This window comes from Rattus norvegicus, chromosome 15, assembly GCF_036323735.1.
Source record: "Rattus norvegicus strain BN/NHsdMcwi chromosome 15, GRCr8, whole genome shotgun sequence".
NCBI classification, from domain to species: Eukaryota; Metazoa; Chordata; class Mammalia; order Rodentia; family Muridae; genus Rattus; species Rattus norvegicus.
The window spans coordinates 38,894,887-38,915,039 of NC_086033.1; the positions used below are offsets into that span (position 1 = coordinate 38,894,887).

The 20,153-nt window shown below is 45.2% G+C and overlaps 1 long non-coding RNA gene across 1 annotated transcript in view; it reads left to right on the forward strand.

The window, feature by feature from the left end:
* LOC120097002 (uncharacterized) overlaps positions 1-19,646 on the forward strand; it is a 103,693-nt gene extending 84,047 nt beyond the window's left edge. Inside the window, exon 4 of the long non-coding RNA XR_010057926.1 lies at positions 18,850-19,646. This is a non-coding gene — a long non-coding RNA (uncharacterized LOC120097002). The remainder of the gene's footprint in view (positions 1-18,849) is intronic.
* Positions 19,647-20,153: the final 507 nt, after the last annotated feature.

Below are 20,153 nucleotides of genomic sequence, written 5' to 3' on the forward strand. Positions count from 1 at the left end.
TGTTATAGGGTCCCACTATACAGCTCTACAGGGCTTGAACCTCACTATGCAGACCAGGCTGGCCATGAACTTGAACTGGTGCTGCCTCTGTCTCTGGATGCAGGAATTTCAAGCATGAGTCATCATACCTGGCTTACAGCGCAGACTCGGTGAGCAAGTCTTACTGTGACACAAACAAGCAGAACGCTAGAGCAGTGACTGCGTGATGCTCTGCAGTCCTGAGACTCAGCCCGGCTATGGCTGCAGGAAGTAGGAAAAAGAGGAAGTGAGTAGGAGGGTCTCCCGTGTGGCTGGGTCACGTCAGAGTGCAGACTGGTGGGCTGCAAGGGCAGTTTCTTTTGTATTTCATGATCACCTACCAGTTATGTCACACATACCTACCCCCTCTGTGACATGGGATCAACACTGAAAACAACCGCTGATATCTGAACCAGGCAAGACTGGTTGGCCTCTAACTTGTGTGACTTTGCTTACACCCCAGCCACAGAGAACTTTATTGGTCAAACCGGATGCTTCCCCTGTGTACAGCCCCAGAAGTCCCTAGCTTCTGTGGACATTTTCATCAGGACTAATGACCCTCCCAGGGACTAGTAAACATGCCAGAGAGATGGGTCCCTTAGGATGTTGGAAATGTCTCCAATCTAAGAACGGAATGACACTGTAAAAATGTGTCTGGTTTGTGTTTTATTCACTCCCCACCCCCTTTAAAGATTCGTTTATTTATTTTATGAATATGAGCATGCTGTAGCTGTCTTCAGAAACAGCAGAAGAGGGCATCAGATCTCATTACAGATGGCTGTGAGCTACCATGTGGTTGCTGAGGTTTGAACTCAGGACCATTTCTCTGAGCCCCCTTAGTTTCTACTTTTATTCATTTTGTGGCACTGGAGATGGAAGCCAGAGCCACATACAGTAAACAAACCCTCTACTACTAAGCTATATCCATATCCTAAAACTTACTGTGTTGTTTTTCGTTATTTTTACTTGTTCATTTTTTTTTTTAAGACAGAGTCTTGTTGTGTAGTTCTGGCTGTCCTGGAACTCACTACGTAGACTGGACTAGCCTTAAACTTAGAGGAAGCCACCTGCCTCTGACTCCCAAGTGCTGGGATAAAAGGCCACCATGCCTAGCTGCTTATTGTTTTAATAGAGGATTTTAGAGCAATTTCACCAATTTTTGCTTAGAGTCTATCTCAAAGATCTCAGAATTTGTTTAAAACTATATAATTCCAATGTTATCTTATTCTAAACAAAAACTTATATGTAATGTGTGTTTGTCTGTGTGAGTATTTGACGCATGCTTGGGTGCCTTACAGAGGCCAGAAGAGGGCATTGGAACCCCCAGAACTAGAGTCATAGCCTGACGTGGGCGCTGAGAGCTTTTAACCACTTAACTTCATTTCACACCTCATCTAAACAGAACTGGCAATGGGAAGCCAGACTTGGAAATACATGTTCATAATGGCACTAGGGAGGCTAAAGCAGGAGGCTATGGGTTCAAGGCTTGCCTGAGCTGCAGAACATAGTGGGTCTCTCTCTCTCTCTCTCTCTCTCTCTCTCTCTCTCTCTCTCTCTCTCTCTCTCACACACACACACACACACACACTCACACACACTCACACACACTCACACACACTCACACACACTCACACAATGGAAAAATGTTTGGGTTTGGTTCTGTGGTTGGGTCTGTGGTTGGGTTTGTTGTCTAATTGCTGCTCTGCTTTACCGTGTGTTCGCTAAACTTCAATTTATAAAGGAGCAGAGCCCCGCTGGAGAGTTTGGGAGTGGAGAGGTGCACAGGCAGGAAATGGAGGGTGAATTCTGAAGTTGGAGAAGACCCAGCTTCCCCTCCTCAGCTCTGCTGAGTCCTCCAAAGGCTTCCATTCTCTGAGGCTCACATTCTCCCCTTCAGACAGAGACTGGCTCTTGCTTGAGGTTGTTTGAGACCAGAAAACAACTTGCTGGGCCCAGTACCTGCTGTATAGGAGGGGTCAGTAAATGATCATCATGATTATTGGTTTTATTAACTATAATGGATCTTCTATTGTTTCAACTGAAAATTCAAGCTAATTTGTAACCACGGTTCTTACTGTGTCTTTGCCTTGAGCCTCATTCCTAGAAACCAGAGCCTTCTGGGGATTCACCTGCTGTGAGAAGGTGAGACCTCATCTACTCACTTCTTCCCTCCAGCCCCATACACAGGGATGTTGAGACAGAGGCCTGTGCCCTGGCACTGGAGGCTGAGCTGGGAGGGGGGGACCACACTTCCAGGCACTGTCCTGGGTGTCAGGCACTTTCCCACCAGCACCTGGTGCAACTGTGTGGGCTGAGGAGAGATGCTTCCCACTACCTGCACAGGTTTCAGAGCTGAACAGTAAGCTGGTGCTGAGTCTAAGAAGCCTTCTTAGCTCCTGTCATGAAGACAGAGACCTCAGCCTTCCCTGAGCTCTGTCTAGGCTCAGGTTCCACCAGGGATCTGTGGGGAGCGAGTTTACTCTCTTTGTTCCTCAATTTATATGATCAAAATAAAAAAGAAATGTTCCCAGGTTAGTATAAGAACCAAATGTGTTCCATGTACACAGAGCGTTTGTAGCACACACTGTTTGCCATATTTTCTTCCAGCTCGCTGGGTGCCATTGCTGAAGGTGGTGACTTTAAAGACTTCATAAACAAAAGAACTAATAGGAGTCTGCCAGAGAGCAGCAGATGGGTATGAAAATATTCCAGACAAGCTGTCTGTCATACGTGTGGGTAAGAAACATGATGAAGGCCACTCTTTTAAAGGAAAGCATTTAATTGGGGCTTGCTTACGATTTCAGAACTTTAGTCCACTTTCATCAAGGCGGGGAGACACGATGCTGGAGAAGTAGCTGAGGATTTTATACCCGGATCTGCAGGCAACAGGAAGAGAGAGACACTGGGCCTGGCTTACCCTTTTAAAACCTCAAAGCCCGCCCAAGTGCTTCCTCACTTCCTCACTTCCTCACTTCCTCCAAAAAGACCACACCTTCTAATCCTTCCCAAGTAGTGCCATTCCCTGATGACTAAGCATTCAGATATATGAGCCTAGAGGGGCCATTCTTATTCAAGCCAGCACAGACCCTTCCAAGGAAAGAATGTGAAGGATTTAACAAAACAAAACCAAACAGACAAACAAACAAAAGACCGACCCAATGTCACCGTGTGTTTATTAATTTAAAGGGACCCTGTTTCCCCGTCTGTACAGTGAAGTAAACCAGCACCCAGATTAACAAGTAGATACTGATGTGAAGGTCCTCAAAGCAGACTTAAATCCACTTAGCCACCGCCCCTGACATCTGTGTTTCTTGTATGTACATGTGTACAAGCATCTGCGCCCTCACAGTCGAGCAGGCAGGGACCATGCTTCCCTAGTAAGGACAGGACCCCTCTCCATTATCTTATTAATCTCACACAGTAATGACAACAGGGACATATGGATGTAATTAAAGCACCAGATGAGTCCCCTGTCTTCGATAAGCTGAGAATCAGGCAAACTCTTACAGAACAGAATAATAGCCAGAGTCATATGCTGCAGATATGGTTAACTAATATGTAAATGATTCGTTTGCACATGGTGTCAGAAATCCAGACATGGTACTTTAACTTGTTAATGTTTCAAATGATCATCAGCCAGCTTGTGGTGGCATCAGGCTCTTCTATCTAATTGTCCTTCAACCTCAGTATCACCCCTACCTCCTCCCAGAGGTCTCAGCTCCCAGCCACGCCCTCTCCTGCTTCTGAATTGTATTCTTTTGTTTCTTTTTTTGAAATGTTCTCACCATTTTCCTACCAGATGAACTCCAGTCCCATATCCAGTGTCTTAACTTGACCTCTTCTTGACCTCTCCTCTCAGGCCCGCTTGCTTCAGGCAGGAGATGTGGGTCTTCTGAACTCCCGCATACCTCGCTCGCATCACAAACATTGCTAGGCTCATCCTACGCTGGGGAACCTCGGATTGCTTCTACTTGGAAGCATGCTTAGTGTTAAGAGGCAATGTGGGGCTCAGAAAGCGCATGTTCAATGTGTGCTGAGAGAAGAATGGTGTATGAAATTAGAGCGGAAAACGGCCAGGAACGTGTTCTCAAAAGGCAGAAATGGAAAGGAAAAGAGTCTAAAGAACACCATGCTCACAGCCGTGGGCTAAATTATATTTCCTCAAGACTGAAATGCTCCAAAGCAGAGTCCCTGGAAATGCGGCTGTAAAAAGGCATTTAGGTTAAAATGCACCCTGGGTGGGTCCTGGTCCCCTCTGACTACTGACTATGAAATGAGATTGGAATACAGTCATAACGCACTCGGAGAGACAACATTATAGACACAGAAGAAGATGGCTACCTACAAGGCAAGGAGCACAGCCGTGAAAAGAGCCAGCCCTGCTTCGGTGATGGAGTTGGAATCTTCAGGACTGTGGGAAATAGATCTCTGCTGTTTAAGCTTTGACATCACAGTCCTATTCTTAGAAGTAGCCCCTAGCATTACAAATAGGAAAGGAATGTATCAAGATATCTTTATTAGCAGATGATATGAGTTTACATATTAAAAACTCTACCAGGAAATTCCTACAACTGATACACTTTCAATAAAATATCAAGATAAAGAATTAACACATAAAACCAGTAGCTTTCTTATATACGAGTGGCAAATGGACTTAGAAAGAAATCAGGGAAATAACACCCAGCCTCAAAAAACAAAGCAAAACAAGAGCAACAAAACAAAGAAACCTTAGGATAATTCTAACCAAGCAAGTTAAAAAAAAAACCCTTGTATAATGAAAACCCTAAGACATTGAAGAAGATATCAGAAGATGGCAAGATCTCCCATCTCATGCTCAGGGATAAGTAGGATTTAAGTTATTGAAAATGGTTATCCTATAAAAAGCAACCTGCAGACTCAGTACAATCCCCATCAGAATTCCAACACAATTCTTCACCAAAAGTTGAATGGACAATTTTTAACTTTATATGGAAACACACACACACACACACACACACACACACACACACACACACACACAGAAAAACAAAACACAGGATAGCTAAAACAATCCTGGATAATAAAAGAATTGCTGGAGGTATCACAATCCTTGACCTCCAATTGTACTACAGAGCTATAGTGACTAAAACAGTATGGCATTGGCATAAAACACACATGCTCATCAGTGGATTCTAATTAAAGACCCATATATTAGTCCACACACACACTTGGGAACACCTAATTTTGATTTTTAAAAAAAAGCCAGAAACACACACTAGAAAAAAGCATTTTCAACAAATGGTGCTGGTCAAACTGGAAGGTTACATGTAGAAGAATGCAAATAGATCCGTGTTTACCGTTCTGCACAAAGCTTAGTTGCAAATGGATCTGAGACCTCAACATATGGCCAGATACTCTAAACCTGATAGACTAGAAAGAGGGAAATAGTCTTGAACTCATAGGCACAGGAAAAAACTTTCTGAACAGGACAGCAATAACACAGGCACTAAGACCAACAATTAATGAGGGGATCCCATGAAACTGAAAAGCTTCTGCACAGCAAGGAAGACCATCAGCCAGACAAAGCAGCAGCCTACAGAATAGGAAGAGACCTTTACATATCAGATAGAGGATTAATATCTAAAATATATGAAGAACTCAAAAAATTGAACACCAAGAAAACAAATTACCTAATTTAAAAATGGGGTGTAGGCTAAACAGGGAGTTCTCAAAAGGTAAAACACAAATGGCCAAGAAATATTCCACAACCTTATTCAACAGGGGAATACTAATCAAAGCTACTTTAAAATTCCATCTCACATCAGACAGAACAGCTAGGACCAATAAAACAAATGATATCTTATGCTGGTGAGGATGTGGGGTGAGGGAACACTCCTCCACTGTGGTGAGAGTGTAAACTTGTGCAGCCACTATGGAGATCAGGGTGTCAGTTCCTCAGGAAGCTGGAATGGATCCACCCCAAGGTCCAGCCACAGGACTGTTGAGTATCCCTGGAGGACTCCACATCCTACCATAGAGACACTGGCTCGTCTGTGTTTATCGTTCTATATTCATATTAGCCAGAACTGGAACAGATGCCTATCAGTAGACGAATGGATAATGAACATTTGGTAGAGTTATACAATGAAATTATTCAGCTGTTAAAAAATGAAGCCATTCAATTTTCAGGTAAATGGATATAGCTAGAAATGAATCATCCTGAGTGAGGTGATCCTGACCCCAAAAGACCAACATGGCATGCATTCTCTTATATATGGATGTTAGCTTTTAAGCCTTCATCATGCATGCTACAATCCATGTAGCCACAAGGTTAGGAATAGAATACAGGGCTATGGGGAGAGGAGGCTCTCTCAAGGCAAGGGAAATCAAATAGATAGCTATAGAAAGACAGGGTAGAGACTAGAATCGAAACGGAGTGAAGAGGGGGAAAAGGAGGGAAATTCGGGTAGGGACAACTAACTAAGGTATATTTGAGGGATCATATGGAAACTTACAGTAGAAAAAATTTAAATATGTACATATATGAAAGAAATCTAAATGGAATCACCAAATACCAGGGGAGATAATGCCCCACCTGGACATCTTTTACCACCAAGGGAAACCTCAGTGCCAGGAATAGGTTACATGTAATTGAGCTGTTGGCCAAAGAGGCCCCATGGAAACCCCAAACATCTCAAGCTGTGGCCAAGCTCTTGGTTCCTGTCCACAACTTGATGTTAAGGCCGCATTGCTGAAGACACCACATCATACCTGAGTATGGAGAAGTCAAGCTTGTGCGTAACTAAACCCTTCACTCTTGCTGACCCATGCTCATGGTACTGGGAGGTATTCTGCCCTGTACCAGAGGATAAAGGTACTACCCTACCAACTCAGTTACAAACGCTGAGATCTACAATGGTAACCTGCCTGCATGAAGCCATGGTCCTAGGAGAAAACCAAATACTATTGTTCTACTAAAGGGACAGCCATAGAATGATTCCTAATGACATTCTGCTATAGCCACAGATCAGTGTCTCATTCGGTCATTATCAGAGAAAGCTCCCAGCTGTGGTAAATGGGAACTAATACAGAGAGACCCTCACCTGAACAATGTGCAGAGTGTGAGAGCCTTTGGAATTCTCCATCATAAATGGGATGTCTTTATCATCACTCCCCCCCCACGCACACACATACACATTCAGGGAGCTATGCAGAGGGGATGAGGACACCAAGGAAACAGTATCCTCCAAACACAACAGGACTGATGTGCACATGAACTCAAAGAGGCTGTGGCAGCATGACAGGCCCCAGGCAGACACAGTCCCAGCACCGAGTGGGCTGCTAAATGGACATGAGCTCCCATCTCTAACCAAGAAGCCATCTCTGACAAACACGGGCAAAGGAAAAACTTAACTCCTTCAATGGAGTCTGACTGGGTGTATAAACTACAGTGAAGGGTGGGCCTCATGCCCAGCAGTGGATGGCCAACACAGAATAACTCAATGGCATCTTCATCTCGTAATGCTTTGTTTTGGCATATTTATTATGGTTTCCAAGTTTGTGTGTTTTATGGGTTTTGCTCTCTGTCTGTCTGTCTCTCTCTGTCTCTCTCTGTCTCTCTGTCTCTCTGTCTCTCTGTCTCTCTCTCTCTCTCTCTCTGTGCTTTACTTATGTTTTTTTTAAATTCTGGTTTGTTTGTTTTTGTTTGCCTGTTGTTTTCTAAAGAGAGAAAGTTTGGAGTCAAATGCATAAGAAGGAGGGTCTGGGAGAGCGGGAGGGAAGGGTAACTATGACCAGAGTATATTGTGTGAATTTTTTTTTATTTTAAAAAGTCTGACTAAAGTGTGTGTGTGTGTGTGTGTGTGTGTGTGTGTGTGTGTGTGTGTGTGTGTGTGTGTGTGTAATTAAAAAGAAGAACCACAGCTCTGTTCTCAAAGGGAATGAGATGGTGTCGTCTAGTATGGCCTGGGAACACAGGTTTGGGTTACTCCAAAAGTTCTATGTTCCAACGTGATAACTATTGCATGCCAGTTTTTACAGTTATAGAACAAAGAACATCATAAATCAAGACACTTTTTCAAATACATTGGTGGAAACATCAGGTTGGTGAGCGTGCTGTCTAGTTTTCTGCCAAGTTGACACAAACTAGAGCCCTCTGGAGAGAGGGACCTTCAACAGAGGACCTGGCTCTGTAGGACTTGCCTGGAGGCAACCCTGTGGCCATTGTCTTGGTGAATGATTGAGGTAGGATTGCTCAGCTCACGTGGATGGTGCCTATCTCAGGCAGGTGTTTCTCAATGGTGTAAGAAACCAAACTGAGCGGGAAGTAGGAAGTAAGCCATGAGCCTACTCCACGGCCTGTTTCAGTCTCTGCCTCCCGCTTGCTCTCTGACGAACTATAACGAACTATAAGCTGTAAGAGAAAATACCCACCACCAGCAGCAGCAGCCAAGCCCCGCAAATGTAGCCCTTGTCTTTCGTTTCTCGTATGTTAAAACCAAGTCTGCAGCAGACTTGTCCCTGTATGTGAAATTGTACTCAGTTGCATCATCAAAGGAGTCATGGCCGCTTCTCGGCTCTGCTCTTCCTCTCAAGTGGGCCCAGGGATTGCACTGTGGACACTAAGCTTCTTAGTTTAGCAGCAGGTCAGCAGGAGCCACACTGGAACAACTCTCACATTGTGTTCCGGCTCTGAGTTCCAACAATCCGGCGATTGTTTCCCATGTGGAACCTCCTGGAGCTAGGGCCACGAGAGTTGACTCGCAGACCGGGGAAAATCTAACAACAAGTAAGTTCAAGGTGAGGACCATGTCCCCTCCATGGGGACTCTGCAGTGCAGTTCTAAAAACAGAACCACTAAAAAAAAAAAACGGGATAATAGCTGTCTTGTAGAGAAAGAGACAAGAAAAGAAAAACTCTTCATTTCTACATTTGCTGGAGATACCAGATAAAGCAGAGCCACAGCCCTGGACAAGCCTGGGTTCATACATTCAAAGACTACATGTCACTGAGGCTGTGACTCCTGCAAACACTGGCAGGCTTATGAATCTACTTCCTGTCTGAAAACTGTATTCCTGGGAACCTTCGATTAAGTCCAACATGAAGGGGTGATAAGAACAGAAAAAAGAAAAGGAAAGAACTTTCTTCTTGCCAGAGTCATGGAGGAATAAATGGGGCTTTTTATAACTCTATCAGGGAAGGGAAATCCTAGAAATTAAAATAGATGTGTTAAAGGGGGTAGGGGGACAACTCAAGGTAACTACAGAACAGCTAGGTGTTGGCACTCACCAGGAGCACTGTGGACAGTCCGTGGGGTACCCAGAGAAAGAGACCTGGATGATCAAAATCTCTACCATGTAGTCCTAAGAAACAGCAGCAGCAGCAGCAGCAGCAGCAGCAGCAGCAGCAGCAGCAGCAGCAGCAACAGGTTATCAAGTAATCAATAAAATATAAAATAATTCGAAGTCCTAGGAAAAAATGCAACCAGACACATTAGCTCTTTGTTTAAATAAAATGGTTTTTTTCCTTGCAGAGAGTAGTAGGTACAAATTTCTGAGTTTACATCAGGATGTTCCCTTTGCTGCACTTGGGTCACTCTCCCAATATTCATGTATTTAAATTCTTATTCTGTAAGTCCTGGTGTAACAAAACACCACAGACTGAGTGACATTTCTTCTTCACAGTTTTGGTGTTGTGCCTAAACGTCCAATATCGAGACCCTACCAGGTCTGGTGCCTGAAGAGTGCCAGGATCTGCTTTCAACTCTCAAGTGCTGAAAAGCTCTTGATCCACCCTGAGGGCTCTGCCCTGACATCTTAAGGCCCCGCCCCTCTGAATCCCGGCAGAGGTGGTTAAGTCTCGGATTTGGGAATTTAACCACCACAGTTCTGAACGACCTGTTGCCCGAGAGCTTCTCGTTTACAGTGTGGATGTGGTCTGTTAATAGTTCAGAATAAAGCCCTGGCTGAGCATTCTGGGAGCATCTAGTCTAAGGTTGTTTCCCTCGAATTCTTCCCGGAGTGCCCTCTGCACCTGCGGGTGGGAGGTGCTAAAGGGTGCGGACTCCCGACTGGCTCCTTCGGTTCTCTTCAGGAGAGCCCACTAAATTGCTGTTTTACACACAGTGAGCCTGGGGGGGGGGGGGGAAACTCAGGCTTTAGCTCACCACACAGTGAGGCTAGGGGAGACTCAGGCTGCAGCTCACCAGGTAGTCCTCAGTTTATATCATATCAGCTCTCTGCCTTCTTCTCACCCTTAACTTTATAGACCCCGAACACAGAGCTTCCAAGAGGTTTTGCTCAAAAACATGTTTCTCATATTCTCCTCAGCGCTCTTTGTGGATATTCTGGATGGTAACACTCCACCGTGTTCTAAGCCGGTTGAGGGGAGGAGCCCTAAGGTACTTTTTTACTCTGTCTTGAAGGAAGTTTTTAAATCTACCACTCACTTGCTTCTCTAGGCCACCGAGGCCTGATTTCTTTTGCTGCTACTGTTACCAAGTTAGAGTCTTAGAAGGGAGGGGAAACACTGGTAGCGACCGACCGCAGTGGAGGCAGAAGTGACTGGGATTTTGTCTTCCTCCTCTACTTCCGTGTCCTGACTCAGCAAAATCGAACTATTCGGAATTCCTTAAAACCGCCTTTTAAAAGTAGCCACAGGATGTATTTTAAAGCACCACCCCCCTCCCCCATAGGTTTTGAAGTTTTACCCCTTATTCTTCTCCAAATATGGCAGCGTTCTCACCTCTGTGTGGACAGTAGTCCACATATACAGAAATCCCCATTTCTGTTGAGCTCGCTGATACACTTAACTCTCAGTAATAAATACGCAGTGGAATCTCAGTATAACCCACAAGCCTCTCAGCCCTTTGCCTAACATTCCCAGCAGTGAAATGCTCAGCCCGGTTTTTATTTTCTGTGATACATAAAAACATACAAAATATTGCACATGCTGCTAGGGTATCATAGAGTGTGCACCCGGTCAGATCCAAATGAACTGGACGTTGTTAAGGTTTTTTAGCACACATTGTTGATGGCCTTGTAGAGAGTTTATACTCCTATTCAGGTCTAGGATTGATTTTTCTTCCAACCCCAGATGTTGTGCTTTTAAACTTGCAAGTCTGACAGGGAACATGCCATCTTGTTTCAACTTTAGGCTGCGTTTCGTGTCAGCTATGAGAGCCCTGCTGGTATTGTGAGTGGGCAGGTCTGGGTGCACCTCGGGGCACTTCCTTTACCTTTGCTGGCTCCAGGTAGAGAAAAGGAGTTGTGAAACCAAAGCCTGAAGAATGGGTGCAGCCTGGGCTCCCACACAGCCTGGCTCACCCAGACCTTTCACTCCAGAAGGGAAGGCAGTGGAGGAGCATGGCTTGCAGGTAAATGAGTGTTGTTATGTATTCATCAAAAAGTTATGGAATGTCAGCGTGCGAAAGACCTTATGCCGGATCACGGGAACACTGAAATATAAGACACGTGCCCCTGTTGCAGGATGTTTGCAAGGTACTTGGAAAAGAACAACAGCAATAGAGAAATGAGTTTATTATCCTAAAGGAAATCACCTACAGGAAGGGAGAGCTTCTGCTCAGGGAGCAACCTTGGGTAAAGAAGCGATCACTGTTTGGGCTGATTCTTGCTTAGGACTGTTGTGATGTTTGCTGGAGTGTGGTGTTTGTGGACTGCTGGAGCAGTTGGTGGCACTGTTTGGAGAGGTATGGGAGGTGCAGCCTTGCTGGAAGAAATATGTCACTGGGGGCTGGCCCTGTTGGTTATAACCTTGTCTGGTTGGCTCTCTCTGCTGTCTGTATATGGATGGAAATATGACTTCTCAGCTCCCTGCTCCTGCTCTTGCTACCCTGTCTTGCTGCCTTCGTGACTCTTATCCCCCTGGAACCATAATCAGAACAAAGCTTTTCTTCTGCAGTTGCTTTTCACACCACAACGAACAGTGACCGTGTTAGTTATTGGTATATGTTTGCTTTGTCTGAATGTGACATATCATTCCCTTTATTAATAAAAAGGGAATAGGGAAAATGTTTCTAATTCTAACAAAATAAACTATAATGTTTTCCACCCGGTTTTTATGGTTTAATCTTAACTCAGACACTGCTTTCCAGCATAGGTCTTGCTTACTGAATCCATCTTCCTGTGGAGACGTTTATTGCTTCTGCATTGTCTTAAGCAACTGTATTTACTGCCTCCCCCTTTACTTTCTTCCCTGGCTCTATCTTTGTCCTCCCTCCCTGGCCATGGCAGCTGTATGAAATGCATTTTTGGAGTCATTTGCTAGCATCTGATTTGAGGTGCTTTTTCTCCCTGTTTATCATCCAAACGGACTCAGAGATTCCTAGTTTACATGTATTCTTGTATTCAAGTTAGACTAAGTCTGTATAATCTGGTGAGGCTCCGTCTCAGTCTTTCCACCCTCTAGACAGTTTGAATTGTAGATTCTCCTTGATTCGTGTCCTGATAAGCCATCTTCAGGTGTCTTTGAGCTCAAAGCCTGCCAACTATCAGCTCAGCAACACAGAGATCTGTAACCACTGAACGAGAAAGATCAAACCGAGTCCTGGCCACAGACAGGGGTGCAAATTCAAACCAGAGTGCAGTTTACTACCGAAGCACACAGCTTTGCCCTATCACAGACAAGCAACTGTGAATTGAGCATCCCACTCTGGGAACCGTAAGCATTCACAGGTCACTGCCCTGGGAGGTGGGGGTGAAAATGAAGGGGCTTTGGTCTCCTCTCTTGTTCTTTAGAAATAGTGTTCACACACCTGACTACGTTTTCTCTGGAGTCCAGATCATCCTCTTTCTCAGTGGTCCTTCAGTCTCGCTGTTTCTGAGCATCCTTGTCAGTGAAGCGATGCTGCAAAGACAACTTAAACATGCTCTAATAAGGCCAAAGCCTATCTCTGAATTTGCCAGGCAGTGGCACTGGTAACGCTGAGCTATGAGACACTTGTGTGTCTTCTCTCCAGTCAGAACAACAGTAAGCGTATTTCACACTGTGCTTCCACATCCTTGTAAATCCTGTGACTCCATGATTGTCTCCCTTTTCTTGTACCAGGCACCAAAAAGAGGTAGTCATCATTTGCAGAATAAATGAACTAGGTTCGCTGATCTTCTGGCCACGAGTAGTTCCTTCATATCTAATAAACCACTGTACCAGCGTCTGAGCAGGTGGTCACCCACCTCAGTCCCTCTGCCTTCTCAGGTCTTGTCTGCCATGCTGTCCCCTTAGAAGCTGAGGGCTCACCTCCAGCTGCTGCTGTTGTAACATTCAGTTTTTGCTTGTCCACTTTCTCCTGTGATATTTCCACTGCTTGGCCACCAAGACCTGTGTTCCCTATTCAGAAATCCATGGGCGCAGTTTGAGCTTTTTGTTGTGGTTTTAGAAAAAGCTTAGACCTGGATGGACTTGTCTGTCTCCGAACATGCAGTGATGTCTGCTTGGCTCTGGTGAGGGAGAGATCACATGGAGAGACAGGGAGCTGGAGATCCCAGGGAGATGCAAGGCTTCTTTGAAGCAAAGCATTCCAGAAACTAACCAGTCTCTTGAGCACATTTATCCTGACAAATATCTTCTCAATACTGCCACACCGAACACCAAACTTCCAGCCTGTGGATATTGGGAAGGGGCTTGCCACATCCAAATCACTTTAAACCCTGTCTAGAGCCCTGTCGTCTTACAGTTCATGCCCACAGTCTTCACTCAACAGGAGAGAGGCTGCTTACTGCGAAAGATCACAGGCAGGAAAGCCTAGCTTCCAGGAAGCTGGGTTCACAGAAATAGCATACTCCAGGAAGTAGAGTGAATGTTGGCGTCAGGCCAGTCCTGGCTCCCCTACTGCAGTGTTCCCAGAGCACGGCTTAGAAGGCTAGACAGACCATGTACACTTGAAAACTGAGTATGGATGTCCAGTTTGCATGGCATGCACAAAGTAAGAAGAAAGCTTTGCACTGGTTATTTAATATCTTCAGGAAAATATTTTGGCCCATATCTTCCTTTCTAACATCCAATCTCTTTTGAATTGACTGTTGATGAAGATAACTTCTGACTAGACTATGTTATCTTTCTAACTAAAACACAGACATAAAGCACAGAGAATATATTATGTAAGTTTGCAAAGTGCTCCCTGTGGTTGTGGGTTTGGGCTTCTGTGAGGATTGCTTCCTGATGGAAATGTGTTCTACAAGTCTGAATGCAGAACATGAACTTAATTTCTCATCTGTGGAGCAGTTCGGCACGTTCCTGTGTGGTGCCGCTGATGGGTGATGAAGAGTCCTGTCAGATTTTATCATTCAGGCACGATGCCAGGCAAAGTCTAGCTCCCCAGAAGCAGCCCGTGAAGACTGAAGCCCCTTGAAAGTCTGTGGAAGGCATGATGACACAAGCCTGAAATCCTAGCACTTGGGCAGTTCAGAAAGCAGGATCTGAGCCTGGGCTACACAGGGAGACCCCGTTTGAACAAACAACCAAACCTTGTAAGACAGAAAGCCTAAAGACCCTGACATTCAGAGACGATCTCTGACTGCACAAGGAGGCAGACCCAACACTATGCAGCACTGACCATGTATCCAGATGCTGAACTCAGCAGCTGTCCCAGCTCCAGGAGCTCCTCTGCCTCCCACCCAAGCTGTGACAAATACTTTCTAATTATTAAATAACTTGTTTCTAATTTGCAGCATTTAAAGTTGTTAAAAATATGCAGAAGATGGACAGCTCTTGGCAGACATGAGTTCCTTTTTGATATGTTCAGGAATTGAAGAATGTGGGGTCGTTGGCTTTTGTTTTTTTTGTGTGTGTGTGTGTGTGTGTGTGCGTGCGTGCATGCGTGTGCACGCGTGTGTGTCTGTGTTTGTATCTGTGTCTGTGTGTGTGTGTTGTTTTTTTGATTTGTTTTGTTTGGGACTGGGTCTAGAGATATAACCCAAGCTAGCACAAACTCACAATCCTCCTGCTTCAGCCTCCTGACTACTAGCTACAGGCCTAGGCCTGCATGCTTCTGGAACAACAGCAACAAGTGTCTAAGCACAGGTATTCAATTCACTGAAACTTTGCACCATCCAGAGTACAAGTCAGATGAGTCGTGTTCTTTCACTGGTGGGCCTCAGCTTGCCCAACCCCGTCTTCAGTCTCCTGAAGTTAAATCATGGCTTGCCGGGGCCTCTGCTCCTGGATGTGTGGAGTGAGTCCTGAGAATTGGCATTTCCTTGTGGATGGTTGCGTATCAGGTTCTAGGACCACTGAGAACTTCTGTGAAGGGCCTGGGAGCACATGAGGTCTTAACCACCTGGCACAGTGCCAGCGCCTAGCCTCTCGTCCACAAAGAACAACTTGTATTAGGCACTTAACTACAAGTACTCCTCAGGTTACTCCTCCTCCTGTTTACAGGGGAACAGGTTCCACAGACAAGCAACAGCTTTAGGGACAGCCCCGGCTCCAGTTGTTGAGGGACCTGCATGGAGACCGAGCTGCACATCTGCTACATATGTGCCAGGGACCTAGGTCCAGCCTGTACATGCTCTTTGGTTGGTGGCTCAGCCTCTGAGAGCCCTCAAGGATCCCGGTTAGATTGGTGCTTGCCCATGGGATGGGTCTCAAGTTGGGCTGCTTATTGGTTGGCCCTTCCCTCCATCTCTGCTCCACCTTTGTCCCTGCATTTCTTTTAGACAAGACAAACTGGGGCTGGGAGATGGGGAGAGGGATGTCAGAACGTAAAATGAATAAATAAATTAATGGAAAAAATTTTTTTAAAAATAAATGAAACCCTCAAAGTCACAAATGCATGTAATAATAAAATTAGGATTTAGACAAAGAAGAACAACAACAACTACTACTACTACTACGTTACAAGGACCGCCTTCTTTACGTCACACAGAACTTACCAAACAACAACAACAATAACAACTACTACTACTACTACTATACTACTACTACTACTTCTACTACTACTACTACTACTACTACTGCAACACAAGGACCACCTTCTCTAAGTCACACAGCACTTATCAAGCAGATGCTAGCTTGCTTCCACTCTACAGCAAGAAAGAAGGAGCTTCAGTAAGTGTGCAGTAGGCAATGGTATATACTTTGAAGATTAGAATGAATATTAGATAGATAGATAGATAGATAGATAGATAGATAGATAGATAGATAGATAGAGAAGCAGACTGACTCTTACACAATGTTTTCTTTTGGTTATTATTTTCAAGTTCTTACCAAATTCTTGCCAAGAATATACTTGGAAATTTTTGAAAAAGAATATATATATATATATACACACACGTATACACACACACACACACACACACACACACACACACACACACAGATATATATATATATATATATATATATATATATATATATATATATATATGAAAGCCTAATGTGTCTCTGCAAATAAAATGCTGGCTCGTTTGTTTGTTTGTTTCCTAAGTAGCTGCAGGACATTGGGCCTGCAGAGCCTAGCATCTAGCAATCCTCTTCAAGGGATGTTTATCCAGGGCTTTAAAGAAGCCTTTGCTCCCAGTCGGAGGTAGCCTCTGCATAGTGTCAGCCACTGTCACTCCAAAAGGATCCCTACAAGCCAATGGCTCCCTCAGAAAAGCTGTGGGCTCCTCAGGTTTCTCTAACTGGCTTTTCTACTTCAGCTAAGGCTTTGGACCTGTCCCTAAACTATTGGTGAGACATCCTTTCTGCAACCTTCCCTTTCAACAGTTGTTCTGAAAGCTACCGAAGGCCTAAGGCTGAATGGGAGACCCAGGAAGGAAGGGGCCATCAGCCCAAGCTGCTTGCAGTCCCCTCAGCCTGCAGCAGCCTAGTCAAAGCTGGGAGGCTTCGCCCACAGCCCTTCCTAGTGGTGATTCTACCTTTGCTTAGACAGAATCCCCACCAGCCCCTTAGTCAGGGTCAAAGCTCAGGCTTTCTCCAAATAGCTACAGGTATCGGCTGTCTCATACAGACAGTGTAACAACAAGAAACAGTTGCCAAATGGAGGGTGGGTTGATTTGTTTACTTCAGCTGTCTAGAGACAAATGGATGGGTTTGCATCCTGCTGTGATGGGTGCCTGGCATTTGAGTAGTCTGGGCTTCCTGCTTCCCGTGGACTCTGGGAACCCACTTTTCTTCAGTACTTAGTTTCCTATTAATGATCGCAGAGGAAACCGAGGGTGGCAGAGGAAAGTTCAAAAGCCCCTTGCCTCTATGAATGAGCGGTTCTGCTGAGAGTTGGCTAGACTGCCGGCTACTGGCTCTCTGTCGCTGCTGTGCTTGGAGGAAGATTTATGACTCTCACCTGTCTTTTCCTCACCTTTGTCCCTAACTTTGTACCAACAGCAGCAGCAACCACAAGGAAAACAACTTTCCCCCACATTGTCCCCTCGAGGAGTCTTTGTGAGCGGACTGCTGAGATTCAGATTCTAGTTCTGCCAGTCACTGGCTGTGTGACTTCCGGCAAGCTTCTCTACCACAGTGTTTAGCTTGCTCACCTGTAAAATGAATATGATGAAAATACCCAGATCCGGGAGTCCCTTGGAGATTAAATGAGATTAAACATTAAGGGACCAGGGAGACGGCTCAGCACCTGTCACTCTGGCCAGACAGCCAAGGTTTGCGCCCCATAAAGGTGGAAAGAGGTAACTCACACAACGGGGCTCATGTGCCCCTCCCTCATTGGCTACGCACACATGCACAATGATAACGATGAAATTTCAAAACAGAAACAAGATTAAACATTAACACTTCCAAATGCTAGCAGAGATTGGGCACAGAGTGAATGCAGTCAGTCCTCCACATCCAGGGACTACAATCAAAGACAGGGAAAAATGTCTTATCTTTTTAAACTGTGTATTTGCTTGGTGTTGGGTAAATAATCCAGTCAGTAAAGTGCTTTCTGTGCAAGCGTGAGAACCTGAATTCAATTCCCTATACACACATACAACCACAGGCAAGGTGGCATACGCTTGTAATCCCAGCACTAGGGAATCAGAGACAGTAGGTTCCTGGGGCTCACAGACCACTCAGCCTAGCTTAACTGGCAAGCCCCGGGTCCCAGGGAGAGACCCTGCCCCAAAAGACAAGGGCTTTTGAGATTGACTCATAGCTGACCTCCGGCCTCCAAAGACATGAGAGGACATGTGCAGAACACCTGCACATCCACATGCACTGTTTGTGTGCATGCGAGTGTGTGTGTGTGTCTGTGTGCATGCGCGTGTGCGCGAAAACATATGCAGACTCTGTCATCATTCCTTAATGAGAACCGTCTGTTTACTTTGTGCTATTTACACGTTAGCTACAGGCGATTTAAGGTATTCAAAAGGAAGCGTGTGAACTCTGTGCAAAAACTCCACCATTGACACAAAGGCTCACCCAGGACTAGGAATCTGCACAAAGGAAGGCTCAACTCCATAAATGCCATTGTTACTGCAAAAGCTTAACAGGGAAACCAAAGCAACCTTTGAAAACCTCGGGAACTGTTGAAGCTGGAGGGCATGTGGCCTCAGAGTCCTTGCGAGTTACTAGAAGAGACCAAACAGGTTTACAGCCTTGGCTTCAGGAAGGTGACTGGAGTCAACATCGGGAGCACTGATTGTGGGAAGTTTCCGGGACTAGAGTTTCTGGGGCAGGAGGAGGCAGGATAACAATGAAGAAGAGGAAGTAGGCTGCCTCAGCCTTGCTGGGATTTTTTTTCTCTTTTTAATTAAGAAAAAAATAAATAAAAGTTACAAAAGCAACATAGATCTATTGGGAAATACATAGGAATGTTTATAAGTAGAAAATGAGTCCTTAAACGTTCCCCCACCCAGAGGTATTATTATTGTTAATTCCCTAATGTATTTCCTGTTTCAGGCTTTTGAGATAACCTGGACAAAACTTGCTCGTGGGTTCCAGGTTCCAGAACCCTAGGTGTTCCAGCTACTACCCCATAAGACTAGGGTTGGCAATGGGATGTGTGCATCCAAACTGTCTCCATACAAAGAAGCAAGATTCGTGAGAAGTATGTCCAAGCAGCCTTTGCCCTCCTGACTAGCCCAGAATGTTCAGGGTTAGTGTTCTGAGACCCAAAGAATATGTGGCTTCAACACAGAAGGCAGCTGTCTGAACCTGTGCAGAGAAAGCAGCCGATGAGGACATGGTCATTGGAGATTCTGTTTTATGTTCAAATGTTGGAGACCGAACCCAGGCTTTCCCACCTGCTGGACTGAGTTGCTGCTTCCAAAGACTCCCTTATCATTGTGAGATGCTCGTTTGGTTTGACCTGTGCAGCCTGCAATGGTTTAGACATAGCCTGGATATGCTTGAGAAGTGCATTGCTGAGAACTTGGTCTCCAGTGTGGAGGTGATGGGACCTTTAAGAGGTAAAGCTTTGAGAGAGGTGATTATGTCATCAGAGGTGCTCCTATCAGAAGGGATTAACATGGTTGCCAAGGGACTGTCATCAGTTCCCTCACAGGGAAGGTATACACCCCAAATCTCTCAGGTGTCCTGTCTCTCAGGTACACTCTCTCCATGGTGCCATCTGTAACATGTGGCGCCATCCATGTTTTCTGACCCTTAGCAGAGAGGGGAATACATAGAGCCACCCAGTCTTAGACTTTCGGGCTCTAAGGCTGTGAACTTAAAATAAAACATCTTTCCTTGTAAAGTGTCCAGCCTCAGATGTTTTACTCTAGAAACAGACTAAGAAAAACCATGTTAGAATCTTTCTCCTTTTCTATCTATGAGAGAAGGCGCAGGAAGAGTGGTCGTGTTGTTTGTTTACCTGAGAGATGGCCTCTCTGTAGTCCAGTCTGGCTGCAAAGCCAAGTGTCCCACCTCAGACTCTGTAGTGCTGAGATTATACTCCATTTGCACTTCTTTCTGAAGTCACTGACTGCCAAGAGCAGCTGCAGGAACCACCCCCCAACAGGACTCAATATAACTTAAAACAAGGTAGAGAGGAAACACTGGCCACACCTCCCTGAGTGGAGTCAGACCCTACCATAGAATGCTGTGCTCACTTCTAGATTTTACTGAAAAGAGCAGCTCGAAGGTGGGCTTTCTTACTGACTATCAACCAAGTTTAAGTAGACAGAGGCATTCAACCCTTTCAAAAGCTGAAGCATGAAGGGGCTGGGAAGACGGCTCAGAGAGTAAAATGCCTGCTACAAAAG